Source organism: Cornus florida, unplaced genomic scaffold (assembly GCF_030987335.1).
Source record: "Cornus florida cultivar Cherokee Brave unplaced genomic scaffold, ASM3098733v1 CherokeeBrave_3.0.0_Hap2_Chr11, whole genome shotgun sequence".
Classification (NCBI taxonomy): domain Eukaryota; kingdom Viridiplantae; phylum Streptophyta; class Magnoliopsida; order Cornales; family Cornaceae; genus Cornus; species Cornus florida.
The window spans coordinates 35,538,317-35,548,802 of NW_026775581.1; positions in this window are offsets into that span (position 1 = coordinate 35,538,317).

Consider the following 10,486-nt stretch of genomic DNA (forward strand, 5'->3'; position numbering starts at 1 on the left):
ACCCTAGTTTAGGTAGTTCAAGCATGTGAATCTTTGATAGGTTGTTCTTGCCTTATGATTTAATGAATTTCTTGAAGATAATGTAGCATCCATGTGTTGCTACATATCATGGCTACTATATATGTTGCTTCTCCCATGTAAATCATTTTTTAGCATGTTTATAGGGTAGGTAGTGGATTCACTTCCCTAGTCCTCTCTACTTAGATTTCTTTCCTCTTAATTTCCTTACAATTATTGTTTTATGCACTTTTTAATTCCTAGTTCTAAGTAACAAAACAAACAAAACTCTATACCCCCTTCATCAAACTAAGTGATTTTAATGACCTTGGTTGCCATAAACTAGCAATCCCAGTGGTTCGACTTACCCGAACAATAACCCTATTTTACAATGATTTGTGCAGCAAAGGGTTGATTATTATTGTAATAGTCGACGAGACCGATCAATTTTTGGCGCCGTTGCCGGGGATTGTAAACGGTTTTGTAATCGAGGTTGAAGGATTAACTTTAGTTTAATTTTTAATATTGTTTCTTGTGAATATTTTTTTTTTCGATTTTGACTATTGTTGTGTTTTAAGTATTCTAGTGAGATTCTAGGTACTCAAGGCTTGCCGAGGAAAAATTGAAAATATCATAAGTCTAGAGGACTTTAGGTAAGTTTTTCGAAGTCCTAGTTTCAAAAATTGTGAATATCTTACATGTGGTTAAATTAGAGATATTTAATTGTGAAGCCCTTGTTGAGGCTATTCCTGCTAGTCTGTTTTACAAAGCATCTGTCCTTGTCGTGGCCATTTATTTTCTGTCTTGTTAATAATTGAGGAGAAAGAGAACATCGTATGTGGAGGTTATGGTGATGAATTATTGTGGTTGTTGTAAATTGTGCTGTTGATGTTTAGCCGTAGGTCATTATCATTACCAACTCTTGAATCTCCCATTGACATAAATTCACTTGAAAGGACTCTTAGAAGAAACCTTAGGGAATCTGCAAACATAAGAGGAATTGAATTTCAATTTAATACAATGGCCGGTAATGGAGAAAATGTCAGGAATGAGGAAATCAATAATAATAGAGCCAAAATTCCAAATGTAGTTCATATGACTCTTAGGGACCATTTCATCCCTACAACTTATATCTTTCCTTCTTGCATAGTAATGCCAAATATTGAGGCAGCCCAATATGAGATCAAATCTAGCACAATTCAAATGCTTCCATCCTTTCATGGCTTTGAAAATGAAGATCCCTATAAGCATCTTGATGAATTTCTTGAAATATGTTCTACCATCAAGCTTAGGGGCTTCCCTGAAAATGCTCTCCATTTGCATCTCTTCCCATTCGCCTTAAAAGATAGGGCGAAATATTGGTTGAACTCCCTTGCTCCAAACTTCATCACTACATGGGCTCAATAGCAGCAAGAATTCTTAAAAAAAAATACTATCTTGTGAGTGAGACCAACCAAATGAGGCATTCTATTTTTAGCTTTGCACAAATCGATAGGGAACAACTCTATGAGACTTGGGAAAGACTTCAAAACCTCCTTAGAAAATGTCCTCACCACCTAATTCCAAAATGGCAATTGGTGCAAGCTTTCTATGCTGGTTTAACCGACCCCCATAGATTCATGGTTGACTCATCATGTGGAGGGATGTTCATGTCTAAAAATGGGGATGAGGCTTGGACCTTACTCAAGAATTTGAGTGAAAACTCATTGCAACATAATTCTCGTAGTGCTCCAACCTCAACCAATGCAAAGAACACCAATCTATGTCAACCAAAGACACTGAGGGAAGAATCTTCTCAAATGGATACCATAGCTCACAAATTCTATCAATTAATGGCACCACATCTCTCTCCTTCCTTGTCTCAAAATTCGGCAAGTGCGGTGTGTGCATCATGCATTAGCCCTTTTCATCTCTCGGAAGATTGCCCCACACATGAGCAATTTCTTAGTAACAATTAAGAGTAAGTAAATGCTATGTTTTCTAGGCCCGGAAATAATATGTATTCCAATACCTATAATCCGGGATGGAGAGATCATCCGAATTTTTCGTGGAGGCAACCCGCCCCACAAAATTCGAATTTTCAAAATCAAGGGCATCAAAATCAGCCCCCTTCTCAATTTCCTAATAGGCAATTTCAGGCTTTTTCGAGTTACAGTCCACCCTACAATCCAAATGTCTCTACTCCATCTCTTGTGTTTCCAACTGATGAGATTTTGGCTGCACACAAGCAAATGATGGAATCCTTTAACAAGCAAATTTTGGAATCCAACAAGCAACTCTTGACATCATTGCAGCCCACTCTCCAAATGGTTCATTCACTTACCCAGTTAATAGCTAAACTTGAGAATCAAGTGGGACAAATAGCTAATTCAGTGAACCAACTTCTTCAAAGAGAAAAGGGAAAACTTCCAGCTCAACCATTTGAGAATCCTAGAGGGATGCATGTGATTGACGAAGCCCCTCCTCCGAGTGGGCCTACTCATGAACAAGTTCAAACAATCACCACCCTTCGAAGTGGTCGAATTGTGGACAACAAGGTTGATGGAGGAAAAGATGAACAAATTCTTCTTCCCAAAAATTCAAATCCTAGCTCATCTAATCCAAATTTCACTCTTGAAAATCCAAAGTCTAGCACTGAAAATTCTAAGCTTATGCCCCCAAATGTGGAGACTTCTTATGAGCCTAAGGCTCCGTTTCCTCAACGTCTCCAAGAGTCGACACATTTTGGGAACAAAAGTTGTAAAATTCAGGACATATGGGAGGTCTTTAGGCAAGTAAATATCAACCTTCCGCTCTTGGATGCTATCAAGCAAATCCCTCCCTATGCAAAATTTCTCAAGGATTTGTGTACTCAAAAACGCACTTTCAAGAATCATTTACCAAAGAAGGTAAGATTAACTAAAAATGTGAGTGTGATCATTCAGCACAGCACTCCTCCAAAGTATAAGGATCTGGGTGCCCCAACAATCTCGTGTGTCATTGGTGACCACAAGATAGAGAGGGCCCTCCTTGACTTAGGAGCGAGTGTGAACTTGATTCCATATTCAGTTTACTTACAACTTGGGTTGGGTGATCTTAAACGAACTCCGATAGTGTTGCAACTTGCTGATGGATCTATTAAACAACCACAAGGAATCATTGAAGATGTTATCATACAGGTGGATAGGTTATACTTCTCGGTAGACTTCGTGGTTCTTGATACGGAACCAGTCCATGACCCAAGAAAACACATTCCCATAATTCTCGGATGATGAGCGCTGAAAAGTGCGTATTTAAACTCCTTAAGCTTAAGCATTCTAATACCTTTATCTATTTTACTTTACCGTTTTAGATTGATTTCGTATTATTTCCATTTTTAGGCACTTATCCCGAAAATAAGCTAACTTAGCCAAATAAGAGCTTAATTGAAGCAATTCTGGGATTAAACAAAGAAATGAGCAAAGTGGAGAAAGAAAGAAGCAAATGAAGCCAAAGGTGGGAAGCAACAAAGTTCGATCGATCTCAGTACTTCAAGATAGATCCAAACCTTGACCCAAAGCAAAAAGTCCAAAGTTCAATCGATCCAACACCACCCTTCGATCGATCGAACACTTTTGTCCTTATTCAAATGATTGATCTTATCCACAGTTGTACCACCCACTAACCACTTTTGTCCTTTTCCTAAAAATATCTTCCAAAATATCTCAGATTTTTCTTTTCCCAAAAAGCTTAACCAGTTGGATCGATCCAGCCTCAGTTCAATGGATCTCAGCCAGTTCGATCGATCCAAGTCCAAGGTTCGATCGATTAAACTTCCTCCAGTGCGAAAAAGTTAAAAAGCCAGCTTGTGCAATCCGTCCTTCATCCAATCATTAGAGAATATTCTTTGCACGACCCCAGCTCATTTTGTGTGTCACTTGACCTACCTATAAAAGGAATATGATGCACTTTTTTGAGAAATATACAATTCTAGGGATTATTCTCAAATGAGGCAAGCTCAGAGAAGGAGGAGGCTAGAGACACCATTGGAGACTCTTCATCAACAAGGAGCAGATTTCAATCATGGAGTTAGCCCTTGAGGGTTGGAGGAGCATCACCATGAGCGGCTAGACATCCTCTTGGGGCTAGAGTTAGCCCCAAGCATGCTTTCTATATCTTAATCTTGTGTATTATTGAGGGATTAGTGTTGTAATTAATGTTTTGACAATTTGATATATATAGATCTTGATTGTTCAATGATTTATGTGGTTAAATGTTTTCAATTGATCATTTCATTCTATCCATATGTTTTTGTATGTTAGAATAGATGTTCATGTGTTTGTCTCTAGATTTTGTGTTATTGATGCATGTCTATGTGTATTGATGCTATAGAATTAGAGATTGTCAAAACATAGTACTTAATGGAATGCTCTTGTGATTTTCTTGATGGTTTATACTTAATCCTTGATGGATTGTGCCTCTCCCTTAGTTTATTTTCATACTAGTAGTGTAGTGGTAGTGTAGTGTTAAATGGGAGGACAATCCATGCTTGTTGTTTGATGATCCATGCTTTTGAATGCAAGTAGCATATGTCTCTAACCTTGTGTTGTATTTGGATTATAAGCTTAATGAAAGGATTAAGGACTTGTTTTGATCTATTGTGCCTTTCACATAATGTTTAGACAATATATGCTTAACTAACCATCCTTACTTGTTGAACCAACCACACACACACACACACATCAATATTGCAACACACCATTTTCCCTCATTAGTCACTTGTTAATGGTATAGAAATGCATTGCTTGGTGGTGATCTCTGAACCCCAAGACTCTTCTCTATCTTACTTACTCTTAGTTGCATTCTTTTGTTATTACTTTATTCAATTTAGTTGCTCTCTAATCAACCAACCAACCAATTGTTTGATCACTCAACCTACTAGCCCTAATAGCGATTCCACAACCTTGTTCGACCCTCACAATCCCTTGGGACGATCCCTATTCGCCCTAGCTATATTTATAGTGAAAGGTAGTAGTGGCTTCTATAAATGTAAAACTCTTGGCCCTCGCCTTAAATTTCACACTTTCAAACTTGGTGGTAATGCGGTCTCCGTCCATCAGTTTTTGGCGCCGTTGCCGGGGATTGATTTGATTTGATTAGGCAAGTCAGAATTGTGGAATCAATTAGAATTAGTACTCTTTTGATCGTGTCTTTACTTTACTTTTATTTTTCTTTTTGATTACTTATTGTGTTGTTCTTACTTGACTAGGTGCATTGTTGGAGAGGAAGTAAGCAAAGGAGTATTCAAGCAAGTAAAGAAAGTAAAAAGCTAAAATTTAAATTTTTTTTGCTAAGCTAAGCTTTAAATTTGGAGTTGAAGTGCTAAAGGACCTTTGTGAGACTTTCTTTACTCAATCCCTTAGTTAAATCGTCGGCCCACATGGAGGCTTGTTTTTAATTGTTCTTTACATCATTGTTGTTAAAGCATGGGAGTATGAATTAAGTGTTTATGGAAGAAGTTTAATTGCATTGTTGTGAAGGCATAGTGTTTGTCATTCTTTGTGCTTGTTGTGTTTTACATTGTGCATGCATGGATGTCGTTCATTGAGACCAACTCTTGTCCCTCTTGATTTGCATCTTGAATCCATCATTAGAAATCCTAGGGGAAGAGGAAGTTCAAATAGAACCAATCTATCAATGGATGACGATAATGATGATCATGTTGAGGACCTTGGTCACATAGACCAACAAGGTATTCTTCATCCTAATGTGCACAATGAGAACATACAAGTACCATTAGGCATGCCTAGGCCATACATTCACCAACCACCACAACAACAAGGCCAAGCTCCATATGGAATGCTAAGGCCAATGTATGCACCACAACCTCCCATCATCAATCAAGGAATTCAAAACCAAGGTGTTCATGTTGCACCTCAATTAGCTAATCCACCTCTTGCTTTAAGAGACCATTATGTGCCTAATGAGTATAATGCATCTACATTTATCCAATTGCCTCCATTTAGAGCACATCATTATGAAATTAAGCCACAAACCATTCAAATGCTTCCTAACTATCATGGACTTCCAAGTGAAGAACCTTACAAGCATTTGGATGAGTTTCTTGAAGTATGTTCCATCGTAAATTATACGGACATGCCGAAAGAGGTTTTGAGATTCAAAATTTTTCCATTCACCTTAAAAGACAAGGCAAAGTATTGGTTTAACAATCTTAGGCCTTTTTCAATCACTTCTTGGGCAGAAATGCAACAAGAGTTTTTGAAGAAGTACTATCCGGTTTCAAAGACCAATGCCATGAGAACCTCAATTCGAGAATTTTCACATGGAGATGGAAAAACGTTTCATGAGGCATGTGAACGCTTCAATGGGTTGCTTAGGAAGTGTCCACGTCATGACATGCCCAATTGGTAATTAGTTTAATATTTCTTTAAGAGCTTATCGGACAATTATAAGGGTATGGTTGATGCTTCCATGGGTGGCTCATACATTGATAGGCATGAGAATGACGTGTGGCGTCTTTATGAGAGCATGAGTGAAAATTATTTGCATAAAACATTATCATCTAAGAATGGTAGAAATTCATAAGGTAAGAAGAGTGTTGGCTTACATCAAGTCGACCATTCAAATGAAATAGCTGCCGAAATGAAGTCTTTATCTCAAAGGTTTGATCAATTTTTGATTAACCAAAACTCGGCGAACCAAGTATCTTCCTTTCCTAACCATTCTCATCGTGCATCAAATGAAACATGTATGACTTGTTCTAGTGTTCTTCAGTCTACTTCTCATTGTCCTCACAGACAAGTGCAAAATGAACCTAATGAGCAAGTCAATGCAGCTTTTGTGAACCAAGGGAACAATCCTTATGGTACTCACTATAATCCAAGTTGGAGGAATCATCCGAATTTCTCTTGGAAAAACCTAGAAGAGGGCTTAAACCCTTATTAAGGCGGTTTTCAAGGGAAGTACATTCCACCTCCACTTCAAAACCAAGGATCCCAAGGTTATAGACCTTATCAATCACAAGGGAATCAATTTGCTAACTCTCATTTCCCCAACCAATCTTATTCCCAAGGAAATACTAGAAGTCCCGCATTTGAAGAAAAAGTTTTGAATGCTTTGGGCACTTTAGAGGCTAACACACAATGCTTCATTCTCACTCTCAATCTATTGCGAAGCTAGAAACCCAAGTTGGGCAAATAACAAGCACTCTTAATGCAAGAGAGAAGGGAAATATGCCTATTAATGCCCCACCTAAGCAACAATGTGTTGTGGAAACCCATTCCTCATCAGAAGGCTACACCATTGAACATATTAATGCGGTGACTACCTTACGGAGTGGTAGGATTGTGGACAATCAAGTTGAAATGTCCAATGAAGAGAGTGAACTGGTGCAACCTCAAGTCGTCACCCGTCCCGTTTCACATCACATTCCTCCTTCATTGCATATATATGATCTTGTGAATGAGAAAGTCTTGAAAAATGTATTTGAAAAAGAAGTTATGAAAAATGATGTTGAAAAAGTTTTGTTGAAAAATGATTTGAAACAATGATTCAAAAACTTCTTGTGTTGAAGAGAGTTCAAAAAAAAATTCTGAAAAAGTGTTTAAACCAAAAGTTCTATTTCCGGATGCCTTAAAAAGATCCATTTCAAAAGACAAGCAAAAGGCAAAAACCAATAAAATTATGGAAATGTTTAGGCAAGTAAAAATTAATCTTCCACTTTTGGATGCAATCAAGTAAATTCTGGCTTATGCTAAATTCTCGAGAAAGACTTGTGCACCCAAAAATAGAAGAACAAGAGCCAAGCACCAAGAAAAATGGTTTTGACCGAGCAAGTAAGCTCAATTTTGCAACATAACACTTTGCCAAAGTTTAAGGACCCCGGTTCACCTACTACTTCATGCATTATTGGTGATCATATCATTAATCGGGCGCTTCTTGACTTAGGAGCAAGTGTTAACCTTCTTCCATACTCGGTTTATGTCAAATTGGGCCTAGGTGAATTAAAACCGACGTCGGTAGTCTTGCAACGTGCCGACTGATCTATCAAGAAGCCTAGGGGTATCATTGAGGATGTTTTGATTAAATTTGATAAATTCTTTTTTCCCGTGGATTTCGTTATCATAGACACGGAACCGGTCCCTAATCCTAAGAGCCAAATTCCCGTTATCCTTGGTCGTCCTTTCTTGGCAACCGCTAATGCCAACATCAATTGTAGGACGGGGATAATGACGATCTCATTTAGCCACATGAAGGTGAAGTTGAATATCTTTAATCCCGCACCCAATTCATTTGACAATTATGAAGGAGAGATTAATGTTGTAAATAAATGTCATGATCTTCAATGTCAAGGAAGTGAGCTTTTGTGTAAGACCAAAACTTCCAAAGAATCATCTTTAACCTTGCATTCTAAAAGTCTTGTTTCAAATTCTTGCTTTGAAAGGGCATGGAAGCCCAAAGGTTGTGATTGCATAGACAAAGGATCAAAAGTTTCTTTTGAGCTTAATCCAACAAGTTCTTCAAAGAACCATTTGTTGGGTGGAGTTCAAAGCATCTATCACCCCAACAAGGAGGGGATGCATTACAAGATCTTTGATCCGGGCTAAAAGAGCCCAATGTCTTGCTAGAGATGTTAAAGACTATTAAAAACATTTCGTAGGGTGTCAAAACCCTATTCCTCCCTCATTTCTATCTTTCATTTCATTTCTTGCGAAGTCTAGATACTTGTTTTTGGTTCATATGTATTGATAAGAACTTTGGTGATGATTGCATGAGCTTTCATGTCATTATTGAGCATTCTGCATAGTTCGATCGATCTCAAACCTGAGTTCGATTGATCGAACTCCATTCTGCATCCAACACTTAGAAAAATTTTCTACCTGCATCCACTTGCATCCAAATCACCTCATTGTCCCATCGTTCGAACTTATTTTTAGATTGATTAGGAGACCTTCGATTGATCCAACTTTAAAGTTCGATCAATCTCATGATTCAACACTTAGAAAAATTTTGAGCCTGCATATTTCAGCTCTTTGTCTCATCGATCGAAACATTCCAAGATCGATCTGAAATTCTTCGATCGATTCAACTTCAAAGTTCGATCGATCCAACTTCAAAGTTCGATCGATCTTCAAGTTCCAACACTTAGCCAATTTTCTGAACCAAAAACCTACATATTTTTGCCCTCTGTCTGATCGATCGAACTCTTGTTCCAATCGATCTCAGTTCTTCATTTCATTGTTTGACTTTGTTTTGACTTCTTTAATTTTTAAAATCCAAAAATATTTTCATTTTTATTTTTATTTTATTTTCATTTCATTTTATTTTATTTTTCAAAAAGTTTTCAAAAATACAAAAATATTTTTGTTTTTAATTATTATTGTTTATTCAAATAAAATCACAAAAAAAAAAAAAAAAATCCAAAAATATTTTATTCTATTTTATTTTATTTTTCAATTTTTAATTTTAATTCTAATTTTTTTTATTTTTAGTTTTGCATTTTTAAAAAATTTCAAAAATTTCAAAAAATACTTGAGGAGAGTTCATCAAAGTTCGATCGATCTGAAGTCTCAGTTCGATCGATTGAACTATGTCGGGAATGTTTTTAAAATAGACCTGGAGGGTCTCAAGATCGATCTTTTAGATTGATCCAACACCCCAAACCCTTGCTTCTCGCCGCCACTGTGCACTCTCATCTATTCCATCTCCCGCGAGATCCAAGCTTCACTTTCTCCCTCATCTCGGATTTCACTTCCTTCGTACCTTCTCCACTTCTCTCATCGTTTTGAGGTAAGATCCGAGCATCTCATGTTCATTTAAGCTTCAATCTCATCCATACATACTCTATGTGTTGAATCCGAGCCATTTTTATGATGAAATCCACTATTGATGACCTTGAAGCATGTTTGTATATATGTGTATATGCTTCGTATGTATATATATGTGTTTGATCTATTTTTGGGAGGATGGGCCATGATTGGGTGATGGGATTTGATGATGTGTTGTGTTGATGGGCCCACGAACACGTTCGTGTGGGCCCCGTGCTTCCAAAGTCACAGATCTGTGACTGTTTACATTCATCGCACAGTTCAATCGATCGAACTTGTATCTCAGATCGATCTTTAGAGATCGATCGAACTCATATCTTGAATCGATCGAAGTTGTGAGATCGATCTCACTTATTTTCGATCGATCCAACTTTTGTGATCGATCGAATTTCACAGATCTCAAACACACACTTCATTCTTCATACCTTATGTTCATGCTATCTCATATATACCCAATGCCTGTGATATTTCACATTGGATGCATTTCATACTTATATTGTTTAGCATGTTTCACATCCTGCCACTTGCATATATTCATGTCATATCTGTTTTGTCTATTTTACTTGACATACATGTTTCTATATTGTGCTTAAAATTTCTTATTATGGCACTAACTCCCATTGCAAGTTTTTCTTTTTCTTTTTGCAGGCCATGGTTAAGAGGAAGACCATTGCCAACAGGCA